The sequence below is a fragment of the Myxine glutinosa genome, chromosome 1, assembly GCF_964187855.1.
Source record: "Myxine glutinosa chromosome 1, kmMyxGlut1.1, whole genome shotgun sequence".
Taxonomy (NCBI): Eukaryota; Metazoa; Chordata; class Myxini; order Myxiniformes; family Myxinidae; genus Myxine; species Myxine glutinosa.
The window spans coordinates 415,931,206-415,958,069 of record NC_136261.1 but is presented as its reverse complement, the minus strand read 5'-3'; the positions used below and the strand labels follow the sequence as shown (position 1 = coordinate 415,958,069).

Below are 26,864 nucleotides of genomic sequence, written 5' to 3'. Positions count from 1 at the left end.
GCTCAAGGTCAACTGCCATCTGCTTGGAAATCAGCCAACATCACCGCTTTGCACAAAAAAGGTGCAAAAACAGATCCTAGCAACTACAGACCAATCAGCCTTCTCCCAATTATCAGCAAAGTCAAAGAATCCATCATTGCTTCGGATATGAAATCTTTCCTCTTCTCCAATGGCTTGATCTCTGATCATCAATTTGGTTTCAGACCAGGTCACTCTACTCTGGACATGCTGCTTCTGCTGTCTCAACAATGGATGGAGGTCCTCAATGCCAAACAGGAAATTAGAGCTGTCTCCCTCGACATATCACGTGCCTTCGACACGGTCTGGCACCCCGCTCTGCTCACCAAACTCTCCTCCTTTGGTATCCATGGAAATCTCCACGCATGGCTGGCGGACTTCCTCTCTAGTCGTCGTCAACGTGTGGCCCTGAATGGGTTTCTCTCATCTCCTCTTCCTGTTCAGGCTGGAGTTCCCCAAGGCAGTGTTCTGGGCCCTGTGCTTTTTCTGGTCTTCATCAATGATCTCTCTGACTCTCTCGAAAATCCTCTCTATCTCTTTGCTGATGACTCCACTCTCTGCCGCTCCATTCCTCTTCCCTCAGATCGGCAGTCTGCTGCCTCCTCACTCTCTGAAGACCTGGACAAAATCACAGACTGGTCAAACAAGTGGAACATGTCTTTCAATCCTGACAAATCTCACACTCTTACTATGTCTCTCCGAAAAGATCGACTGGACAACCCTCCCATCTACTTTCTCAACAATCCTCTCCAAGAAGTTCTGTCGCTCAAGATTTTGGGTCTCACTATCTGCCATGATCTTTCTTGGGAAAACCACATTTCCAAGCTGGCCTCCAAAGCCAGTCGCCGACTGGGCATCCTCCGTCGTGCGAAGTCCTTCCTCGGCACACCTGAGCTCCTCACCACATACAAGGCTTTCATCCGCAGCTCAATGGAATACTGTTCTCCCCTATGGGCCGGTGCTCCTGCCTCACACCTAGCTCGGCTTCACGCTGTTGAAACCAAAGCTTTCAGAATTATTGGAATCTCCCGCGATGAAGCTATCTCTGAGGGCCTTTCACTCACTCACCGCAGGCAGGTAGGTGGTCTTTCTGTCTTCTACCGACTCCTCTCCGGCCTTGCACCCCCAGCTCTCTCTGTGCTCTGTCCCCCAAATATTCCTACAGGTCGCACAAGATCTGCCAGCAACCCTCTGATGGTTAAACTGCCGAAATCTCGGCTCTCTGCTCACCTTCACTCTTTCATTCCTCTTTTCTCCCGCCTCTGGAACAAACTCCCTCACTCCCTTCAATCCCACTCCTCCCTCCAGGTCTTTAAAACAGCTGTTCACCACCATCTCTTATCTTCCCCCATCCAAAACCTTGATCTTTTCTACCCCCGCTAATTCACCCCAGATCCACCTTGTTTGAAATTCCAACTTCTTTCCTGGAAGTCCTGGCAGTGTCCATATGTTTTATACCTCTCCCACCGCCCCCTTCCCATGCCCCCCCCCCCCCAAAGTCCTCGCCCTCTCTCAGATCTCTCGATGTCTCCATGTCTCTCGGTCCCTGCTCTCAAATGTTGTGTTTGTGTCCTTCCCCCTCTCTCCCCATCTTGTCTACCGCTCCCGATGTTATATGTTTTATGTGTCTGTTTGTCTTTCTGTGTGATTAATGTTCGCTCTTTCACGACCCTCGATCTTGTATACAAAAAAAATAAAAAAAATAAAATAAAATAAAATTATATATATATTTTAAAATACTGAGATGCATTTTGTAGGCAATATCATCAGCAACAAAATGATGTAAAAAACCCCATGTCGAGTAAAATGGCTGGGCAAATAAATGGGATATTGTTACAAACATCTCTTCTCTTTTTCAACACTTCGGAAATACTTTTTTTTTAGCAAAAAAGGGGTTAAAATGACCCTTTTTAGGAAAATCTCAGCTGGCATCCACCCTTTCCCAATGCACCACCCCATGCCCTAACTCTTCCCACTGGATGCCTGTCTCTAACATGAAATGATTTTCAAATCAATTTCTAAGCCACTTTTTCACTTTCGTTTCCTCTACTATCAAGGAAAATGCCGTCAAATGATGGATTCACCAACTCAACACAACACACAGGATTACAATAGATACAAAGTTATCGATTATATCCAATGAATGATTTACAACAAATAATGCAGTTCAATAAATGAGACTTTAACTGGGGAGGATTAGTGGTGAGAGGAGAAACTTGTCAACACATTCCATATTGGAATGAGAACATTGTCGCTTCAACATGCCTCCCCGAACAGGAGGACAAGGTGAACTTGGGCATACCAACCCCCTCACCCCCACCAACTGGAGCGTAAGGTGATCTTGGGCATACGAACCCCCTAACCCCCACCAACAGGAGAGTAAGGTGGTCTTGGGCATACCAACCCCCGATCCCCCACAAACAGGAGCGTAAGGTGATCTTGGGCATACCAACCCCCTAACCCCTACCAACAGGAGGGTAAAGCCATCTAACTCATCCAGACACACATACAAACATGCACCTGCACACACGGAGGTGGACACTGCTCGGTCTCCGTTGCACCTCTTGAAACCCAACCATGTTTAAACGGTTGAGGCAGCAGCCAACGACACACACATTGTTATATTCCATTAGCAGCCAAAGGCGGATGGTTGCATCATTGCTGGGAGTGTGGCTGTGCCGCTGATGCAGTGCCCCCTGTTTATACCACCTTGGTTCTCATTTTGCCAACATCAGAAGGATGACAGGCTGAATCAACCCACCTGATGTTATTTAACAGCACGACTAGGGCACAAACATATTACAGCAACCATATTACAACATACAGCGACCATATTACAACATACAGCGACCATAATACTGCATACAACAACCATATTACAATGTGCAGCAACCATATTACAACATACAGCAACTATATTAGGCTCAATAATAAACCAATGTAAGTGCATGACGTCAGTGTGATGTCATAGTCGGTGTACTACTTTAGTTTAATTTAATATGCCTGGCTGAAAACCTCCTCACTGATACTGGGAAAGGCGGGTTGGGGCTGTTGGAGCGGAGCGAGCGGGACAGAGCTGTGGAATGGAGTTGGCAGGATGGAGCTCTGGGCAAGCGAGCAATCCAGACACCATACCGGGCCCATTCCAATATGGAAGGGCAGGTCGATTAATTATCACCTCATACACCAAATCTTACTCTCTTCAAACATCCACTCTGGATGCCCAATAAGCTCAACACGGAAAAGTCCAAGACAAAGTTACCAACCGTTCTTTTTAGAGGGACCCTCCAGATACGCACCTCTTTCCATTTTCTTTCTTGCACCACACCTGCACCTCCTCCCCACCCATCCCAACGAAGTAGTCCTCCTCTTTACCCCTCACCTTAGCGACTGCTCTATCTTCTTTTTCTTCATCTCCCCTTCCTCGTGATGTCTGATTGGCGCCCTTGTGTCTGAATATATACAGTATAAACGATGTAGATCAGGACAACTCTGCTCTTTGTCTTTGTGCTTTGTCCATTTTTATGCCTCCGCCAACAAAGTCGCCGGAGCCATTATGTTTTCAGTTTGTCCGTCTGGCTGTCCGTCCATCCGTCTGTCCATGATAGGTTTTCGTTACCGCGATAACTTGAGAACGGCTGAAGGGATCTTCGTCAATCTTGGTGCTGCAGGTATGTATAATTATGTAAAGATGAACTGATTAGATTTTGGGGTAAGGAGGTCAAAGGCCAGAGGTCATGTTAGGTAAAATTATGTTACCGCGATAACTTGTGAACCAGTGATGGGATTCTGACCAAAGTTGGTACACATATGTTATGTGTTATGATGCAAAGATGAACTCATTTGATTTTGGGGGTCAAAAGGTCAAAGTCTGTGATCGGTTTATCACTTGCGAACTGCTGAAGGGATCTAATTAAAACTTGGTACAGGTACGTATAATGATGTAAAGATCAACTGATTATATTTTGGGGTCAAGAGTTGAAAGGTCAAATGTCAGATGTCCGGTCACGTAAGAATTATACTACCAGGCTAACTTGTCAACCACTCATGGGATTTTCAACAAACTTTGTATAATTATAGTACGATGCAAAGATAAACTGATTTGATTTTGTGGTCAAGAGGTCAAAGATCAGAGGTCATGTTAAGTTACAATTATTTAATGACCATGATAACTTTAGAATGGCTGAAGGGATCTATGTCAAACTTGGTACAAGTATGTATAATGATGCAAAGATGAACTGATTGGATTATTGCATCAAGAGTTAAAAGGTCAGAGGTGATGTCAGGTAAAAATGTGATAACGAGAGAATAGCTGAAGGGATTTAAATCAAACTTGGTACAAGTATGTATAATGATGTAATAATGTGGGTGGAGGCATATTGGTCGACGTCGTGATGTGGAAGAGTGTCTTTCTAGTTAATCCCTTGTGCATTATTGATCCCTTGTCCATTTTGATGATGCTTGTACCATTGAATTGCTTTTGTTGCTTATATCCTCCCCCTTGTCGCCTCGTCCTTATAAATAAACCGCCTCGTTGTTGATTGTTCTTCCGATCTGTCTGTGCCTGTCCTTTCTTCTATTGGTCTTGCACAGTCCACCTGTGGTGTTAGTCTGGGAGGTTTTCTACCACAACTAATTAATTGGCTCCAGTCCATGTCCGATGTGCACTGGAAGTTTTTGCAAAGCTGCATCTCATAAAGATTTAAAAGATAAGAGCAGTGCATATCGAGGGCATGAGACCCGGTTGGAAAACGACGTGACCCAAATGTAAACAATAATTGGACTGGGGACCCTTGGGAACCTGGTAGATTGATTGGCACTGCTCAGGTCATGGAGTTTATCCATGCCCGATTGACTCAGGTCCGGGGGGACCGAATCTTCCCCTTTTAGCAAGCCCCAGAACCTGTGGCTGCAACAATATATATGTATATACTTGCTCTTTATTTACTTTACGATTTTCTAATTATCAATCTCCATTTGCAGGTTTCAATTCAACCCTGTTCCACGCTCTTCTCTCACCCCAAGGAAATGGCCTCTTCTTCTTCTTCCTCTGATGTGGGAGTTATTTTGAATGAACTCACATGCCCAGTGTGCTTTGAACTCTACAAGGAGCCCATTTGTTTGCCATGCGGCCACTCGTTTTGTCGTGTGTGCCTGGAGACATCCTGGGAGAAAAGGGAAGAGGATGCAGGTTATGTTTGTCCAAATTGCCGTGAGGTTTTTCCACAAAAGCAAAGCTCAAGAAGAATGTGATCGTTGCCAACTTGGTAGAAAATATGAAGTTGAAAAAGGGAAAGGTTGGGTTAGGGGTTGAGGCTCAAGATGCAGAACATGGTGATGTGAATGTTAAGGAAGGAATTAAATCAGGGGGCAGTGAGAGCTTCTGTGAGCTTTGTAATGGAGAGGCAGCCAAGAGGTGTGTACCTTGTGAGATCCTCTGCTGTGAGAAACACCTGAAGCCTCATCAACAGAAAGGGCACAAACTGGTGGATCCGGGAGTGAAGATTGAGGAACTAAGATGCATTGAGCACGGAAAACCAATCCTACTCTATTGTAAGGATGATGGGAGCTTGATGTGCGTCACTTGCACAGGTGGACAACATCGGGACCACGACGTTGTTGGTGTGGAGATTGCTCATGCTGAACTAAAGGTGAGTAAATCAGTGAAAATGGTTATTGTATGTATTATATCCATATTAATTTTGGTTATTTAGCTGAAATACAGTGCATTCAGAAAGTATTCAGACCCCTTCATTTTTTTCACATTTTGTTATGTTGCAGCCTTATGCTGAAATCATTTAAATTTATTTTTTCCTTCCTCAATCTACACTCAATACCCCCAAAATGATAGAGAGAAAACAGGATTTTAGAAAGTTTTGCAAATTTATTAAAAAGAAAAAACTGAAATATCACATTGACATAAGTATTCAGACCCTTTGCTATGACACTTGAAATTTAGCTCAGGTGCCTCCCATTTCTCTTGATCATCTTTGAGATGTTTCTACACCTTGATTGGAGTCCACCTTGTAGTAAGTTTAGTTGATTGAACATGATTTGGAGAGGCACACACCTGTCGATATAAGATTATAAGGTCTCACAGCTGACAATGCATATCAGAGCAAAAACCAAGCCAAGAGGTTGAAGGAACTGCCTGCAGAGCTCAGACAGGATTGTGTCGAGGCACAGATCTCGGGAAGCCATCAAAAAAAATTCTGCTGCATTGAAGATTCCCAAGAGCACAGTGGCCTCCATAATTCTTAAATGGAAGAAGTTTGGAACAACCAAGACTCTTCCGAGAGCTGGCCGCCCGGCCAAAACTGAGCAATCATGGGAGAAGGGCCTTGGTAAGAGAGGTGACCAAGAACCCGATTGTCACTCTGGCTGAGCTCCAGAGATCCTGTGTGGAGATGGGAGAAACTTCCAGAAGGACAACCATGACGTCATAGGTCACATGGTTTGGCGGCAATGATTTTTTGAAGAATAAAACTGTAAAAAGCCACTCCTCCAGAACGGCTCAACAGATCGAACGGAAACTTCAAACATATGTTCCCCGTGCCTTGTGTATACACTGCTGCCCTTGAATAATTCATACGTCACATGGTTTGGTGGCCATATTGGATTGAACAAAAATATTTTAAAAGTTCTACCTCTTGAACTGCTTCATTGATCGATGTGAAACTTCAAAATAATGACGTAGTCGCTGCTGCCCTTGAACAATAATGACGTAGTCGCAAAGCAGAACACGTGTTTAAAATTTCAATATGATTGGTCTTACGGTCTGGCAGCCAGAAGTTATTGTTTGAAGAAGAAGAAGCACCACTTTATTATCTTCTCCAGCAATGTGAGCTTTCAATATATCTATTAATTACGTACTGTTTGAAGTCAGTGGCATCCTGTCTATTAATTATGTAATATCGGAATGTACCTTTTGACACTTTGGACTGCTGAGACCCATTGGACCTTTGAAGAACCTTTAAGACCCCATCAAGACCCCATCAAGACCCCAACATACCCTGAAGATCCTTAAATACCATGAAGAAACAGAGGACCCCAAGGACCCAAAAGACCCTGAGGAAAGGAAAAGTCCCAAAATACCCTGAAGACTCCGAAGATCCAAAAGACCCCAATGACCCAAAAGACCAAAAAGACCCCAAGGACCCAAAAGAGCCATCGGACCCTGATGACCCAAAATACTCCATGGATGTGAAAGACCCTGGGAACTCCAATGACCCCGAGGACAGCCTCATTAAAATATATATATTTAAAATACAATACTGAATTCAGTTTTATGAAGAGGATGTCATGTATCACGCGTGTCTGATGAAAGTGTGGTTGTACAAAATAATGAAAGAATGTACAAAAACTACCCACAAAATACACCTCACAATCACATCTTGGCGAGGGTCTGCGATCTCTGATTGCTCTTTGTTGTTTTAATGTCGCGTTTTTCAACTTCAATATGTAGAGTGGGGCATGGGGATATAACCGTCAGTCCCCCACGGGGCTAATTTATATGATTGACAATTATCCATTTCTGTACAGCTTGTTACATCATCGTAGTGGAATATTCCTCATAAACGTGAGATTTCTGGGAATGAGTTTATCATCAGAATTATTTATCATGTGCCATTGTTGATCATTCACCTGTACAAGACGTGACGGGAAATGAATAAGTTTTTTTCAGGTGACCATCTGATAAAAGGTGAAATTGTTGATTTGTTGATGTGACAAGGGTTCAGCTTTCACCAAAATATGTTTGTTTTGGAATAAGGAAGAATGTTGACGGCCTGAGCTACTTACAATCCTTGGACTTAAAGACGAATGAAGGTTAAATAAAGATTCATCATCACAGAATTTTCACGTAAAAAGGTGTGTTTAAATAAACAGAGAGATGTCGGGAATTCGTTTCCTGCAATCCAACTATAAAACTTACTGAACTAACTATCTTTGGAATGTTTCAAATCAGTACAAATCAAATTTTCCTGATCGCCAGCTCCCTGAACGGATCACAAATTAACGCTCTGACTTAGAGGGCACTGAATCAGTGACACACCTGCACCCCCAGCAAATGGTATAACCTGCAGAAATGTGCTTCATATAAAAGAAGAAGAATTCATTTTGAATAACCTGATACACTCTATCACTTTCATGGTCTTTCTCCTACATTACAAGACCCTGTGTATCACATCTTGGACAAACCACAAAGGTATTCAAACCCAAGTAACAGGTGACCAATCTATCATCCAGACCTCAATTGAGGGGATCTTCATCTTCTTCCCAATCTGAAAAATCCCTTGGATTAAATTCGTATTTTTATATCAAATCAGCGTACAATATAAAAATCCCATTAAACCACATCCTGAAAACAGTTCAATCCCAGAGAAAACTTTCTAAATGGTTCGATCTTTGTTGTTGGACATTTTAGGTTTTCAAACATTTTCCAGCAATTTAAATTACAAAATATATCGATCTTTACCTTCATACCAACATGTCACGATGACGTCATGTAATGTCAGTGCAGCTACCCCTGATATAATTATATAATTATTTAAATGTAGAGTGATGTAATCATGACTGCTTCAGTGCTTCACTAAACATCGACCTTCAAGACAGCTGAGACAGTTTTCGTGGTTAATGTCGTCTTAATTTTGTGCTTTGTGGTTAATTTTGTGCAGGATGTTCCTTTTTAATCCACCACAGGTTCACTATTCTTCATTCTGTTGCTTCTTTATTCTGTGCAGGATGTTTTGGCTGCAAAGTATCCTCACGTGTCAAAGTCAATGCAGAGCGTTGCATCCAAACTACGGCAGGTTCAGAGAGAGGAAGAGAAAACAGAGGTGGGAATCATCAAGGAATGGGTGTTCTTGGAAACTTGGATAGGGTCATGTCCCCCACCTGGTTCCCCATTTAAAAAAGGAATGCAATCTAGGGAGGTGCTCCCTCACACCTCTATTTCTCTTCGAATAAGTCATCGTTGTTTTGTGAAGGAATGTGCGATGATAATTTTTTTTAGAAGTGAACTAACGAACTCTGCAAAAAAAAAAAAAATGCAGCAAGAGAACAATTAATTAGTCAACGAATTATATAAATAAACAAACAAACAATACACCAATGGTATGTATGGATGTTTGTGTATGTGTGTGTCTGAGTGAACGACTTGCCCAATATGTTCCTGTCACAAGTTTTGTCGTTTTCGGGGTACCATGGGCAGAAAATGTAAGAAAATAATTCCTCCATTCCCAGAAATCTCCCTCCTCCCCTCCCATCCTTCCCTTTCACGTGGCACCCTGAGGATGAGGAGACAACACCTAATTAGGGTGTATGTTATTATTTATTTGGCTTTGTGGGCACCTTTGTAAATATTGTCGTGCAACTCCAGTTAACATCAGAGTCACGGATGGACCTGAACAGTTTACTCGGAGGCAACAACCAAACCAGATTTTACTATTGCCGTGCGGGAGGAAGACGGAAAATGGAGGCTGCAGAAGCGCTTAACTTCTGTGCGCCGGCGCAGCTTCGATCCTGCAACCGAAATTAACTTGACACAGACACCAAATTAAATGTACAAAAATATAGATTTATTCCGGCCCTGATACAATAAAACGCGACGATAATCAAATAATGGCCTAAATTGGGACGTCCCCACACGACAGATCTCAACCACAGACGAGGGAATATGATACCAAAATAACACTTCTCGTCATGTAAGGGGGGAACGCATAGCTCGGTCTTATCTGTCTCTGGTCGTCTTCCGTGTAACACGGCCCCGCTCGGCTGCCACCAGACCTCGCTCCAAGCTCCTATCCACTCACCACCCACGAGGTCCGCGCTCCAGCACCACGCGTCCAACGCAAGCCAGCGAGCTCCACACAAGGTCGACCCTCAAATCGAGCACGAACACAGAACGACGAAGAATGGCAAAGGGGGGAAAAGAGCGTGAGTCCACTGCATGCCAAGTGCCGCTTCGAGCCAAGTTCAAGCTAACGAAGCAACTCTTACAAGTCTCTCCCTGTCTGAACTCCACTGCTGGCCAACTCCTCTGCTTGCCAACTCACTCACTCCACTGCATCTCAAGACTCACTGCCAGAAGCAACTCTCTCAAGACTCACTCGGCACAAGACCCACTGCCACAAAGAAACTGCTTGAACCAACTCTCTCAAGACTCACTCTCGAACCCACTCTCTCTCTCTCTCTCTCTCTCTCTCTCTCCCGAACCAACTCTGTCCCCAAATGGCGTTCGGCCCTCGCTAATATCTGCTGGCCTGTGACGTCAGCCTTGGCGCTCTGCCAACCAATCAGTCCCTTCCACCGACTTCCCAGCTTCGCTCAAGCCCACGCCCACCGTGACTCCCAACCTCGCTCCCTACTCAGTGGTCATAGTGCATGCTATTCGAGGTGAATAGGCCCGCTGGAGGTGTAGGTGGCGGCGGCCATTATCGGCGGTGTCCCGGCCTGGTTTCCTTTTGCTGGTTATCTTCCAGTGTCTCGTCAGGGAAGGGAATTTATTGTTGCACTAAGGGTCGCAACTACGTGTCTACGTGGTGTGCAGTGCCATATGGGACAAAGGGTTGGCTGACCAGGCGATGACACACAGGGGCGCTACTCTTTAATCCCTAACTTTACTTATCACTCGAACCTCCTGGTAGATTCACAAGTATACATCTTAACCCGACAAACGCCTACACATGAAGAACTTATTACAGGTAGTTTTCCTTACCACGACACATGAAGCATGTTACCTAATCGGATCTTTCTGCTCTACATATCACTACCACATCGACATAACAATATAAATACTTCTGTCTTTAAAAAAACCAGGTCCTGGAACAATACCAAATGTAAATAATAAATAATTACCGAAAAAAATAAAATTTGTTGGATGTCTTTCTGTCTGTCTGTTTGTGTTCGTGTTTCTTTGCAAAGATAGCTGTGCCGACAACCACCAAATTTGGCACACAGACAAAGTCCGACCTGTGGATTGTCCTCATGGTATTTTCATCCACCACCTTAGCCTTTAAAGACCTCCAAGACCCTTTTTACATGCTTGAGAGATTAGATCGCAAAGACCCTGAAATACCCTGAAGAATACTTTTACTTTTGAGACCCTTTCAACACTTTTAGATTCCTTCACCGTTTCAACCTTTTATACCCTTTTGACCCCAAGAACCTGTAGACCTTTACACTCCCTAAGTCACTTGGACCTCAACACCATTTGGACCCCTTACACCCTTCAGACAGATTAGACATATTGGACACTTGAACATTTATAGCTTTAGACCACTTGGACATTTTTAGGCCCTTTTTGCATGCTTGAGAGATTAGACCCTTTTGACCCTTTAGACACTAACTATGATTGGAATATACCCTTTAGACCAGGGGTCGGCAACCTTTTTGACATGAAGTGCCAGTTTGTAATGTTCTTGTTAATTAGTGTGCCATATCAACATTAAGTTTAACATTAAGTTTAATTTTGACACCACATCAAAAAAATATTTCCAACAGACATGGAATTTTATTCCATCCATATAGGCTACATGCATAGCAACAACATTTTAAAGAAACATTTACTAAACATCTACCGAACCTGAACTGCTTCACTGCAATTCCTGTGGGAAATGTGAGCGGGAGGCCGTACCGTCAATCAAACTAAACAAGCATTCTGAGTACTAGGGCATGCCCGTACTATATCTATATCTAAAATTATATCCCCCCCTCTATTTACATGAAATGTTTTGGTCCATTCGCAACGCCAAAGCGAACGGCGAACGCTTTACATGAAATGGTTTGGTTCATGAAATGTTTTGGTCCATTCGCAACGCCAAAGCGAACGGCGAACGGCTTGCGAGTACAGTGACAATCCCCCCGGGGTTTTAATTAGTTTTAAAACATCGTTTAACGCCAACATAGCGCCAACATAGTTTGCCGACGGGAAATAAATGAATACGCTCTCAAATGTGCCGTCCGAGGCAGAGTGTGTTCGCCACGTTCGGCACACGCGATAGCTCGCTGCTCTCTGATTGGTTGAATCGTTTTTTGGACATAGCTCGGTAAGTAATTGTCCGATTAATATGAAACCTTGAAAAGGCACATCCTCGGGTCCCCAGCAATATACCTGGCAAGTTTCAAGTATATCGGACCCGTGGTTGTCGAGAAACAGCGGTCACAGACAAACAAACAAACAAACAAACAAACACACAGAGATTACTGGAATTATAGATAGATTGCGCTGCAATACATGTCCCCTACCGGCATTGGGTAGCACTGTCATAGAAGACAGCATTATGACTCACCGCACTCCAAATTATAGTCCGGAAAACTGTTGGGGAAATTCCCAAATGTCAAAGTGCCATAACTTTGTCAAAAAATGATTGAAACGTCGTGAAGTTGGAACTTGATCTGTAACTTGTCATGACGAAACCATGTACCAAGTTTGAAATCATTAGCATTAAGAGTTTAGAAAAAAAAGTCCAGAAAGCTGTTCTTTGCGTGACGGACTGACGGATCGACAGACTGACAGACGGAGGGACGGAGTGCAAACCTATAGTCCCCTACGGTGTACACCGGAGGGGACTAATAAGACAGGCCACGTGTTACGAGAAAAACTACTACCCCCATTTTCCTTACAACCACCCCATAAAAAACTCAAAATAATGACGAGATCAATATTAAAACGCAGAAAGCAGCCTGAATGATAACAAAGAGTGGAGATGCAACCGCTGACCACCAGATGTTAACAGCACAGCCGCTCTTACAGCACCTCAGGTTGCCGCGAACGGCATATCGGAAGGCACCAAGCCTGCATCTCCTGTTTTATATCTGTGATTATTATACAATTCAGAATAATGATGATTAATAATATTAAAACTCAGAAACCAGTCCAAATAATAATAATGAGTGGAGATGCAGCCTCGGACCATCTGCTGTGAACAACACCACTGTTCTTACAGCACATCCGGTTGCCGCGAATATTGTGTTTGAATGCGCCAGGCCGGCATCTCATGTTGTGCATCTTTGATTTATTATTCCAGTAATATAATTTGGAATTGGAATGGTGACTCTGCTCTGATCCATCTACCTCATCACCCTGCACAATCACACCGGAATACTGTTATAGTGCCACACGCACAACAGCCAATGGCTGTTCAATAGGTGATTTGGCATGCAGTGGAGAGGGCACTGCTTTCGCCAGTGTGCCAATGACTACGCTGCCGTGTGCCAATGGTGGCACGCGTGCCTAAGGTTGCCGACCCCTGCTTTAGACCATCGAGAATCTTTAAAGCACACACCACATAAACATCTGTTGACTTCTTGAAAAACACAGACGATACTTTTCCTGTAAGTAATTTGCAAACTCGACCCACCCAGAGGGAGGGTACTCTGCTATATCTGATATACAAAGAAAGTTTGTTTATTTGTTTGTTTATGGATTCGGACCTTGGAGGAATCAGTGCGACCAAACTTTATATGGCCTCCTCTTTCATCCAGAGATGGTCGAGGGCTATGTTTGGATAAAAAATTGACCCCCGATGATTGACCTATAGGCGTCAATTGGGTCTTGTGCTTATACACTGCCTGGGATTTTCTCCCTGGAGTGATCAAGTAATTTGTATTGTGAAGATCGTATGTTGAGGTTGCAGTGAATTGTTGTGGAGTGCCCACAGGTAGATGGAGAGACTGAATGTCCACAGGTGGATGGGGAATGTGAACAGGCAGATGGGGAATGCCTGCAGGTAAACGTGGAGTGTCCACAGGTGAATGGGAATGCGCACAGGTGAGCGTGGAATGTGCAAATTGTAATGGGGAATGTTTCCCACCTGGTGGCCTGGTTGTTTGTCGGGACCGGGTGGATGTCACAACACCCCAACTGGGGGACGAATTGGAATCCTTGCAGCACCAGGGCGGTGGTGCAGAGCAAGTGGGGGTCCATGTGGTGGAGCCGGACTATGTATTTATTGATCAAAGCCTGGCGGAGGCAGAAACGATTTGTGATGATGATGATGAGGATGATTTGATCCAGCGGCTGGGGACCTGGGACAGTCCCATGGGGGTAGGGTTTGACCAGGCCCAAAGGAGTCTGGGTAATGAGGTGAGTTGGTCCGAGGAGGTGGTTGGAATGACCGAGGGGACTCTCACCATACACTATGATTTGGAAACAGAGGCTCCAAATTTGGACAACCAGTTGGAGGAGTGTGTTGGCTCCGGGCTGGATTTGGATCTTGCGGGATCGGGAGATAGAGCGTCTGGAGATTTGGTCCCCGTAGGGAAATTGGACCAGCTGCAGGGAGGGGCAGAACAACCGATGGTAGAGGTTGTTACCTGCAGCTGTGGTGATTGGACACCAGGGGCCAAAATTTCTAAACGGAAATTTAAAATTAAATTAAAATGGGAATGTGATTTGGAGCAGACTTGGTTGGAGTTGGTCCCCGGGCTGCGGAATTTGGATATGGAGAGGTCGATGGTGATGGCCTCTGGCAAAAGTTGCCCCTTTCAAAATTTGGTGATGCCAGCCAGCTGGGGGGCTGTGCTGGCGAGATTTGGACGTGGGGTCCAGCCTTGAATGTCAAGGTACGACCTGGGCCCCACGGGGGTCTGGTGGAGTGTGGCGTCCCTTGTCCGTTGGGGCGCCGTCCGAGCTGTTGGCTCGGGCCAACAGGGTCACGGGACCCTGGTGGGGGTTAAGACTTCCAGGGGGGACCGAGGTGGTTTCTCAAGCCTGGGATGGCAAATATTGAGGACCACAAGGGGGAGGTGTTGTGGGTCGTGCTTTGGTTGTGGCACTGTGGATGGCCAGCTTGGGCCTGATGTAGTGACCACCCGGGCATGCGACCTGACACCCTCTCCCTGAGACTCTGGGACAACCAGAATGTGGTGACCTGGCATGGTGGTTGGTCTATGGACGCAGGTCGAACCGAATGGACAGGGATGGATTATAGCCTGCTGGACAACCATTGGGGCATCTGTGGAACGTGATGGTGTGAGAGTGACCTTCCGCAGATGTTCCGTTATGATTTATGGACTCTTGGTTTGGGAAGGGAGCCATGGGAGTGTTGAATTTGGAATGTGTAATGAGCCGAGCATATGGGCCATGCTCGGCTGGCATGTGTATGGCAAAGCATCTCTCTTTGGTGAGTTTAGTAAAATGTGAAAAATGTTTGGCATGGGTAATCTGTGGGTTAGACATAAATTAAGGGGTGAATTTTGTGAAGAGAAATGATGGACACTGTATAGTGACGCCATTATTGATCCAGGTGTGTAGACCAAAGTGTTGGAGGCTGTGATAAAATTGACAGGGTAGCAGGACACAGCCTTCGACTGGTTATGGGGGCGACTGCGCCAATATTTGGGACGCGGAGTCATGGGGATGTAGTTGTGTAGCCTGAGGGTCAATGTGGTGCTGTGTGTGTCCGAGGTGTGTGGACCATGCCTTCTGGGTGAGTCTCCTGGTGGAGCATGGCTGTTGACTGGACCTTGGTGTGGTCAAGTGTGGGTGAGCACTGGGGGGCTGTGGTTCTGTGGACTGGGGGATGAGAGGGCGGCGTAGGTGACGTGAGGGGAATGCCACGCACTGCGACCGTCTCCCCCAGGGATGAGGTTGTGTGTGCGGTAGTGTGTGTTGTGGCAGCAGGTGCTCACCACATTGGCCAGCTGGAGCTGGTGCAGCCGTGTTCCTCACAGGGGGGCCAAAGGATGGATGGTGGGTCGCACCCTTGTGGACACTCCTGGGCCATGTTGGCGTTTTGACAGCTCACCTTGTCCCGATGACCCTTGCACGGTGGAGGTGCAGAGCTGTCGTGGCCACTGGTAGTTGTGTAGCGATGATCACCGTCGGATGCGGATCCACATACCTGCCAGAGTAGTGGGGATAAAAGTGAAATTTGGAAGAATTTGATAGGCTCAATGAGAAATTTTGGGATTGTGAAGGGTGGATGGCACCTTTGGACTCGACCAACCTGCAACTACCTGCACTTGAGGTGAGTGTTTTGAGGAGTACTGTCCCAGGCTTCAGAAATTGCTTGTGGAAATTTTTGGGGAGGTGTAATTTGGAGTTTGGAGGTGGGTGAGAGTGATGACATGGTCGGTGAGGGGGATGGAATTGGGGCCACACAGTGTCTTGTGGGTGGCGTGTGTTTATGTGTAGAGGTGATGTGTTTTCATGTGGTCGTGAGGTTGGAGAAATATGAGCAAGTGATGATTATTGAGTTTTGAAATGTGTTTTGGAAATGGAAATGTGTAATGATTTGGACTGTGAACTGGGGGATTTCACATGACGGCAGGCCATGGCAAACTTGTGAAACATCTATTGTACACCATCTATGAAGTGTGCTGAGTTGTGTTGAGAATTGAATGGCAGCGGGGGGAGGAGATATGTTTTGGGGTCTTGTGGGTGGGGAAGGTGTGTGTCCGTAGGTATGGATCAAGCTCTGAGGAACGATGCCTGCGGCCCCCCCCCCCCCCTCTGCGGCAATTACCCCTGGCAGCCGGTGGCATCTGGAAATAGGAGCTCGTCGGTGGAGGGTCTGGTTGGGCGCCGCGGGGTGAGGAAGTCCCCCGGTGACCCGTGTTGCTGTGCTGAAGCAGGAGGCAAGGGAGCTTGGTGTGTGTGGAGACCCTCACCGGCGAGGTAATGGCGGAAAGGGGCTGTTGGGCTGTCATGGGGCCAAGAGGTAAAGGAGGGGGGGGGGCAATGAACTTGTAAGTCAGTTGACTTGTTTTTGGGACTGCGGGCACCACAGCCTGGAGCGCCCCCACCATCTTTTTGTGCGGTACCTCCCCGCTGCCTAGTTGAGGAATGCACACACACACACGAATGACATCATTGCCATGGTCCTGCAGGGGGGTGTATTGTGTAAGTGCTTTGTTGACTTTTGAAATTCCTTGGTGAGTTTTGGAATGAGAATGCGTGGATAAGGGGTTTGTGTTGAATGAATGTGGGTGGAATCCACTGAGCCATGTCACTCAACTGCAACATCTGGACAGGGCCTGTGGAAATTTAGGGGGTGCATTGGGATGGCCCCGCAGTAAGATTGTGTCTTGTGGCATCCACCGGGGGACGCAGTCTGTAGAACGGGGTATGTAAAAATGTTTTGTAGAGTTTTGAATTGTTGAGTAAGGGTAAGTTTTGTGGATAGGGTAGATTTATGAGTGTTGTTGTTTCCTCCCACCACAGGAGCGATGGAATGAAGAAAATGTACATTCATGATTGCATGATGGTAAAGGGGTTTAGTTGTTAAGGAAGTGTAGGTGGGTAGTCCGACTCACTTCCCACAGCCCTTCCTGGTTTATTTCATAGGTTAATTAAGTGTGTGACAGTAAGTGTTAAGGCTGCAATGGTAGCGCCTGCAGTGAACCTTGCAGGAGCTATGGTTCCGGGGGGGGGGGGGGTGCGGGGGGCTGTGTTATGAATTTGGTAGAGCAATATGTAGAGCAGAGTAGATCTGAGTCTGTAACATGCTTCGAGATGTCACGATAAGGAACACTTCCTGTAATACGTCATGTGTAGGCATTTGTCGGGTTAAGATGTATGATTGTGAATTTACCAGGAGATTCGTGTGTTCGTTAGTGTAGGGAATAATGAGTAGAGCCCTTGTATGTCTCACCTGGTAGTCAAACCTTTGTCCCTTATGGCACTGCAGACCACATAGACACTTGGTTAGGACCTTTAGTACAACATTAATGACGCCCTTTCCCCCCTGACATGACTTAGGAGGAAATCAGGCTAGAACACCGCCACAGTTGGCCGCCACCATTTACACCTCCGAGAGGCCTACCCACCTCGCATAGCACGTGCTATAACACAAGGACCACGGAGTAGAGGACGAGAGTTGGAGTGATGCAGTGGGTGTGCACAGGGGCGAGTCGGTGGAGGCTCTGATTGGCAGAGCAGTGCGCCAAAGCTGACATCATCGGCCAGAGATATTAACGAGGGCCAGACGCAATTTCGGGTAGATGCCATCAGAGCCCCAACCTGAGTTAGTTGCCGAACACCAGAGAAAGGAGTGCAGATCTGATCCCGGGCAGAGCAGTTGGATTTGTAGATCTGAGTGGAGAGTTCGTGTGCACAGTGGCCATTGCGCAGTTAAGAAGATCTGATCCAGAGCAGTTGGATTCCTGGCAGTGCAGTGCAGAGCCCGAGTCCGTTTTGAGCAGTTGGGTTTGAGATGCAGCAGGACTTTGGTCCAAGTTAACCTCGTGTGGAGCCGCTAGCCTGCGTGGGATGCGTGGCACTTGGAGTGAGGCCTTGTGGGACTTGGAGCGAAGGACCTCGTGGTGTGCAGTCAGGGCCGAAAGGAGCCGCGTGTTGGACAGCAGCCAAGGAAGACGACAAGACAAGCTAAGCCGAGCTCCGCGTGTACATTTTACAAGACGTGTTTCTTTCTTTAATTCATCTCCCTCGTCTCGTGTTTGATATCTGGTGTGTGTGGGATCCCAATTTTGTTACCTTAGGTTTATCGTCACATTTTCCTGTCCCTGCCTGTTATTCAATAAACCCTTATATTATTTTTTGTATATAATACCTGAACGCAGTTTACCAGGTGATTGATTTGATAGATAAGGCTGCGGGGACTTGAGCTGCTTCCCTCCATTCCATGCGCTTAGGGGTTTTAGAATTTGGAATCCGCTATTGAGCTTTCGCCTCGGAGTTAAAGCCTTCGTGATCGGCATCCGCGATCGCCTGATATAAATTTCGGCGGTTGTGTGACAATATACAGTCACATGAAAAAGTAAGTACACCCCATGTAAATTTTGACTTTTTCAACATATTTCGACATGCAGCTATTTGATCTTCATATCAACACTATTGATCGATAAAGGTGATATAATATAACAAATATCATGAATCGTTCACATTTTGTAGTCCATTGTATAATTTAAATAAACATAAATGCAAATTTCGCGTGTGGAAAAAGTAAGTACACTAGGGTGTTTCAATTTTCCGAAGTTGCTATTTTCGTGTCACTTTTCTCGTCCCCTTGGTTCTATTCATCTAAGTGACCTGTATGCCAAATTTTAGACATATTGAATAATATTTAGAGGTTGCACACTTATAGTCTGCACTGCTAATATTCATTGCATTGCACACATTGCACACACACTGCATTGCACACACTGCTTATATTCATTTCATTGTGTTATGTTCAATGTTTTACAATTCTTTCGATGTCTTATTAATTTTTATTTTGCAAATAAATCTTCTTCTTTTTCTTAAATGAACTGGAGTAAAATTTCAAAAGTGTGCAGTCTGTGCAACCTCTAAATATTACCTGATCTTTCTCAAAATTGGCAGACAACCTTTGCACATAAATACGAATGAGGGCATGAGCAAAGTCAAAAAAATGTCATATTTTAATTTTAAACCTATAATATGAAACACCCTAATACAGGGTTATTTAATTTTCAAGTGATTCTTACCCCGGTTTGGAATAGGTACACCGTATCCCTGCACATCGTAAGAGGCGACTAAGGGTTGGCGTCAGGAAGGGCATCCGGTAGGGTGTTTCATATTATAGGTTTAAAATTAAAATATGACATTTTTGTTGACTTTGCTCATGCCCTCATTCCTATTTATATGCAAAGGGTGTCTGCCAATTTTGAGAAAGATCAGGTAATATTTAGAGGTTGCACAGTCTGCACACTTTTGAAATTTTACTCCAGTTCATTTAAGAAAAAGAAGAAGATTTATTTGCAAAATAAAAATTAATAAGACATCGAAAGAATTGTAAAACATTGAACATAACACAATGAAATGAATATAAGCAGTGTGTGCAATGTAGTGTGTGTGCAATGTGTGTCCAATGCAATGAATATAAGCAGTGCAGACTATAAGTGTGCAACCTCTAAATATTATTCAATTTGTCTAAAATTTGGCATACGGGTCACTTAGATGAATAGATCCCAGGGGACGAGAAAAGTGACACGAAAATAGCAACTTCGGAAAATTGAAACACCGTAAAGTACACCCCGACATTTATCACTACTTCAAATACCTAAAATTAGAATCAGGTGCACCAGCTCAGGTGCAAATGATGAGAACATCGTTAGAGAGGATCGTGGAGGAACCTGTCTTAGTTAAACCTCACACATTTCGTTTGGTTTGCTCTTTGTTGTTGAAGTGTGCGGCGTCACCATGCCGAGATCAAAAGAGCTCTATGAGGCCTTCAGAAAGAAGGTTATAGATGTCTACGAGTCTGGGAAGGGATTTAAAAAGATCTCCAAACAATTTGAAATCAATCATTCGACTGTCCGGAAAATCATCTACAAGTGGAGAAGATTCCAAACAACTGCGAACTTGTTCAGGCCAGGCCGCCCCAGCAAATTCAGGCCGAGAGTGGACCGCAAGATGGTGAAAGAAGTCTCTAAGAACCCCAGAATGTCATCACGGGACCTACAGGTAGCTCTTGCCACTGTTGATATCAAAGTGCACGAGTCTATCATTAGAAAGAGGCTGCACAAATTTGATCTACATGGGAGGTGTGCCAGGAGGATACCTTTGCTGTCCAGAAAGAACATCAGGGCAAGACTAAGGTTTGCCAATGAACACCTAGGCAAAGACCAGCACTTCTGGAACAATGTGCTCTGGACAGATGAGTCAAAGGTAGAGCTATTTGGCGACAGTACCAGAAGACATGTTTGGCAAAAACCAAAGACAGCCTTTGACCACAAGAACCTGATACCAACTGTAGAGCATGGTGGTGGAAATATTATGGTTTGGGGCAGCTTTGCTGCATCAGGGCCTGGGCAGCTCACCATCATTGAATCCACTATGAATTCTTCATTGTACCAGAGGGTGCTTGAGGATAATGTGAGGCCATCTGTCAGACAGTTGAAGCTCAACCGAAGGTGGACCTTGCAACATGACAATGACCCTAAACATACCAGTAAATCCTCCGAGGAATGGCTGAAAAGAATGAAATGGAGGGTTCTGGAATGGCCAAGTCAAAGCCCGGATCTAAATCCCATCGAGATGTTGTGGGGGGATTTTTAACGAGCTGTGCATGCAAGAAACCCTTCAAACATCGCACAGCTGAAAGAATTCTGCATGGAGGAGCGGGCAGAAATTTCTACCAGTCGATATCAGAGACTGGTAGACAGTTGTAAGAAACGCCTACTTGAGGTTGTTTCTGCCAAAGGGGGCAATACCACCTATTAGAGCCAGGGGTGGAATGACTTTTTCCACATGCGAAATTTGCATTTATGTTTATTTAAATTATACAATGGACTACAAAATGTAAATGTTTCATGATATTTGTTATATTATATCACCGTTATCTATCGATATCGTTGCAATGAAGATCAAATAGCTGTATGTTGAAATATGTTGAAAAAGTCAAAACTTTGCATGGGGTGTACTTACTTTTTCACGTGACTGTATATATGGATAAAAACAAGCGTTGAATCCAGCCAAGCACTCCTGTCACTGTCAAGCTGTGGCTCAACATCCTTCTTCTTGTTCTCTCAACTGTCCATCTGACCTCTCTGACCATATTTTAGTCCCAGAAAGCATGGGTATTTACTCAAATAAAAGCTAAAATCCTTTGCTTTGTAGATGAGAGTGCCCACTTTATTTTACCTTCAAAAACTACTGCTGGTACCAGTTATCTGATCCTATCAGCCATAATCCATTGTACCTTTTGTAAGATTCTACATTTTCTCAGTCTTCTTGATTTTGGAATAATTCAAACAATGATTCCTCCCAGAACTCCAGCAGAGATGCTCAGGACAGTTTGGAGGAGAAGAGGAGGTTGGTGTGCCAATATGTGAATGAATTTGTGGATCTGATGAAGAGTGAAATAAACAAGAAGAAAATGGAGAAGCTTTCTCTTCTTGGGAAGCAGAGGGAGAAACTGGAGCAGCAGATGGAGGATCTACGTCAAAGAAATTCCACAATGGACACAGCACTCCAGGATCAGGAGGCCATTTCTTTTCTACAGGTGTGGTTTATCGTAAACGTATTGCAAAAGTTGTAATGTTTAAATATATTGTTTAGGGGGAGTCTGTCACTATTCAAGTATAAGCTTTTAGTTGAGGCCTTGTTACATGTCACGTTCGATGGTAAAGGTGCAGAATACGATACAATGGTTCAAAAATGATTAAATAAATGGACTGGAAAGGTGAGTGAATGCATTTCCAGGTGTGTTTATGTCATCATGAAGTGAGATTTAGGTTTAATCACAATGAAGGTTTGGGATAAGAATGAGTTCATGTCATGGTCTCCAAAGCAGTGATACAGCACGACTACCTGGTCACTGTTGAGGGTTTCAATCATTTCATCCAAGGATTTTATCCATGGGATGCTCATGTGGACCTCCAGGTTCCATGACATCATGGCTTTCATCATGTGCTGGATCATCGCGAATATTTTGGTTTATCCAGTGCCATGTTTATCCAGGTAGTCAAAGTTGCTTGTGTGTATCCACCTGGAGAACATAAGTAGGAATTATGGTCAAACAACTACTTCACATACTTTGTTCCTGAACAATTCAAAGTTGTTCATGTGAATACTGTTCGGGTTACAGATTTACCTTATCGCGTGTTTTCACCAAAGGGAAGTGAAGTACTGTTTCAAAATTAAAATCAAATTTATATTTTCCTTTTCAAATTGAAAACATCTTCGGTTTATTACCCCGTGCACGTGAAGCCTCCATCTCTTAAACTGTGACTCAATGCCGTCATATTGCAGTGTATATGGTGATGTTCAATATTGCCTTAGGAACACTAAACACCTGGATATTTTTAATGACGATCTTTAAAATCATCATTTTATTAAAATTGAAGAACGTAATTGAACACTGTGTGGGGTATCGTGTTCTGTGAACTCTCTCGTATTTAATAAATAAAAACAAACATTCATTCATTCAAATATCTTGATCTCATTCTTTGTTTTCTTCCTTTTCAGGGTTCGAAGGACCTGCTAAAAGGGTGAGACTGCATTGGTATCCGACACGTTATCAGCACATCATGATCATCCTGATTGACCCAATCGTGTTTTAAACATTTAAATATATTTAATAAATAATAAAATAAGACAAAATAAAGGAAGATTTTGAGAAATGAGGGTTGGGGAAAGAATTGAGGTTGAGGGAAAGAATGAGGGTGAGGAAAAGAATGAGGGTTAGGAAAAGAATGAGGATTAGGAAAAGAATGAGGGTTATGGAAAAAATGAGGGTTATGGAAAAAATGAGGGTTAGGGTAAGAATGAGGGTGAGGGAAAGAATGAGGGGTAGGGAAGGCTGAGGCTTAGGGAAAGAATGAGGGTTTGCGAAAGAATGAGGGTTAGGAAAAATTGAAGGTTAGGAAAAGAATGAGGGTTTTTTTTTTGGTTTTTTTTGTTTTTTTTGAATACTGAATCGAGGCTCGTGAAAGAGCTGACATTTACTTCACAAACGAATCAACCAGCCAAACAAAATATGTAAAAAGAGGGAGCAGAAGACAAGAAAAGGGGAAGCACACAAACACTTGAGAGCACACAACATTTAAGAGCAGGGAGATGTGTGGGAGGGAGAGGGCTTGGGGGGAGGAGGCGTGGGAAGGGGGGGGGCGGGAGAAGTATAAAGCACAAGGACACCAAGGACTTACAGGACAGAAGTTGGTATTTCAAAATAGTGGAATTGGGTTGAAATTAGCAGGGATAGAAAAGATCAAGGTTTTGGATGGGGGAAGATAAGAGATGGTGGTGAACAGCTGTTTTAAAGACCTTGAGGGTGGAGTGTGATTGAAGAGAGTGAAGGAGTTTGTTCCCGAGGTGGGAGAAAAGAGGAATGAAGGAGTGAAGGTGAGCAGAGAGTCTTGATTTTGGCAGTTTAACCATAAGAGGGTTGCAGGCAGATCTTGTGCGACCTGTAGGAATATTTGCGGGACAGAGCCCAGAGAGAGCTGGGGGGGCAAGGCCAGAGAGGAGTCGGTAGAAGACGGAAAGACCACCAACCTGCCTGCGGTGAGTGAGTGAGAGGCCCTTTGAGTTAGCTTCATCGCGGGAGATTCCAATGATTCTGAATGCTTTGGTTTCAACAGCGTGAAGACGAGCTAGGTGTGAGGCAGGAGCACCAGCCCAGAGGGGAGAGCAGTATTCCATTGAGATGCGGATGAAAGTCTTGTATGTGGTGAGGAGCTCAGGTGTGCCAAGGAAGGACTTCGCACGATGGAGGATGCCCAGTCGGCAACTGGCTTTGGAGGCCAGATTTGAAATGTGGTTTTCCCAGGAAAGATCATGGCAGATAGTGAGACCCAAAAGCTTGAGTGACAGAACTTCTTGGAGAGGATTATTCAGAAAGTGGATGGGAGGGTTGTCCAGTCGGTCTTTTCGGAGAGACATTGTAAGGGTGTGAGATTTGTCAGGATTGAAAGACATGTTCCACTTGTTTGCCCAGTCTGTGATTTTGTCAAGGTCTGCAGAGAGTGAGGAGGCTGCAGACTGCCGATCTGAGGGATGAAGAATGGAGCGACAGAGAGTAGAGTCATCAGCAAAGAGATAGAGAGGATTTTCAAGAGAGTCAAAGAGATCATTGATGAAGACCAGAAAAAGCACAGGGCCCAGAACACTGCCTTGGGGAACTCCAGCCTGAACAGGAAGAGGAGATGAGAGAAACCCATTGAGATGAGAGAAACCCATGCGTGGAGATTTCCATGGATACCAAAAGAGGAGAGTTTGGTGAGCAGAGCGGGGTGCCAGACCGTATCGAAGGCACGTGATATGTCAAGGGAGACGGCTCTAATTTCCTGTTTGGCATTGAGGACCTCCATCCATTGTTGAGAAAGCAGAAGCAGCATGTCCAGAGTAGGTAGAGTGACCAGGTCTGAAACCAAATTGATGATCAGAGATCAAGCCATTGGAGAAGAGGAAAGATTTCATATCTGAAGCAATGATGGATTCCATGACTTTGCTGATAATTGGGAGAAGGCTGATTGGTCTGTAGTTGCTGGGATCTGTTTTTGCACCTTTTTTGTGCAAAGCGGTGATGTTGGAAGATTTCCAAGCAGATGGCAGATGACCTTGAGCAAAAGAGAGGGTGAAGAGAACAGAGAGAGGGAGTGAAAGAGTGGAAGAACAAGATTTTAGGACCCGTGGGCTGATGCCATCAGGTCGAGTTGCAGAATCAGAGTCGAGGGTTGACAGAAACTTTTCCACCTTGTCAGGAGGAAAGGACACAGAGTCCAGGAGCAGCTGGGTACGACTGAGTACGATGGGTACAGAGAGGGATGGGTTTGGGACACAATATTTAGAGGCAAACACAGAGTTGAGGCATTCAGCTTTTTCACGTGCGGAGTCAGCCGTGTGGCCGTTTGAGGTGAGGGAGGGGATGGAGGGGGAACAAACACCAGAAACAGATTTGACCAGACGCCACCAGGATTTGGAAGAGGGAGACATAAGAGAGTTCTCTCCTGAGACCAGAGAGATATTGTTTCCTGTCTCTCCTGAGGGTGGACACACACTTGTTTCGGGCTTTGTGAAAGTAAATGAGATTCCTTCCGTTGGATTTGCTATCCAGGAGACGAAAGCAAGTTGTTTCTGGGCAATAGCCTCACCACAAGATTCCGTGTACCATGGACGGGAGGAAGGGTATGACAACTGAAGACGAGATGGGATAAATCTGTGCATGAGAGAGAGCAATTTACCTTGGAAAAATTCCCAGGATGAGTTGATGTCATAGGCGGTAGAGATGGGAGACCATTCCAGATGATTGATGGCTGCTTGAAGACCGTGCCAGTTGGCCTGAGTGAAATGCCAGACTCGTCGACGCTGAGGAGGCTCTCTGAGAATGGTCAGAGAGATGGCCACTTTAACAAGCACATGATCAGATGAGCCGATTGGAGCAGAAAAAGAGCAGCAGACATTTTCAGGGATGTTAGTCACAACCAAGTCCAGAAGAGAAGATGCTCCGTTGACTGAGATCCGGGTCGGGAAATGGACAGATTGTGTCAGTCCCAGTGAGTCACAGAAGTCCTTTGCTGAAGAGCCATGGCTGGTGAGAGAGGTACCCACACCCAGCCAACTGGCATGGTGACAATTGAAATCACCACATATGAGGAAGAGAGAGTTGGGATGGGTAGATAGAAGTTGGTCCATATTATCAGACAGCGAGATGTAGATGGAGTCATCACTGTTTGGTGGACGGTACAACACACATATGAACAAAAGGTGGGAGCGAGAGCTTTTTTATAAAGATAGCAACCCCCCCCCCCCCCCCTCCAGGACGAGGCTCAGGTCTATCATACCGGAGGAGGGAGTAACCTGGGAGAGATACCAAGGAATCAGAGACATCATGAAGGAGGAAAGTTTCTGTTAAGCAGATCACGTCTGGTTTGTCAGAAGCAACCTGTATGGAGAGATCAGTCAAGTTTGAGCGAAGGCCCTGGATGTTTGAGGTCCATACTGTTAAAGAAGAGGAAGGGGGAGCATCGGATACAGAACAGGGGGGGAGCGGTAGGGTAAGCTGTGGAAGAGGAGGAAGAGGTAGGGAGAGCTGTTGAAGGTGTGTCAGAGATTTCAGAATAGCTTGGAGAAAGGGAAGAATGGGGCGGACAAAAAGTTTGATGGTGATTGGGTGAGGCGCAGTGAGGTGTTATTTGAGGAGGGGGAAGAGTGAGGAAGAAGGTTGAGGGAGCTGAAGGTGAAAGTTGGAAGGGGGAAGAAGCAGGGAGGATGCTTTGAGGAGGAGGGGTGAGAGGGGAGTCTAGGAGGGGAGGAGTGAGGGAGGGTCTCAGAGGGGAGGGGTGTGGGAGGAGTTTAGGAGGGAAGGGGCAAGGGGGGAGATCTGAAAGGGATGGGTGATGGGGAAGATTTGGAGGGGAGGGGCAAGGGGAAAGATTTGGAGGGGAGGGGCAAGGGGGGAGATTTGAAAGGGATGGGT

The 26,864-nt window shown here is 45.2% G+C and overlaps 1 pseudogene across 1 annotated transcript in view; it reads left to right on the top strand.

Moving 5' to 3' along the window:
- The window catches only part of LOC144889617 (E3 ubiquitin-protein ligase Midline-1-like), a 489,173-nt pseudogene that overhangs the window by 443,155 nt on the left and 19,154 nt on the right, over positions 1 to 26,864 (top strand). The window contains exons 2-5 of the transcript XR_013621925.1: positions 5,002 to 5,669; positions 8,760 to 8,855; positions 21,714 to 21,947; positions 22,913 to 22,935. The product of XR_013621925.1 is annotated as an E3 ubiquitin-protein ligase Midline-1-like (transcript). The remainder of the gene's footprint in view (positions 1 to 5,001; positions 5,670 to 8,759; positions 8,856 to 21,713; positions 21,948 to 22,912; positions 22,936 to 26,864) is intronic.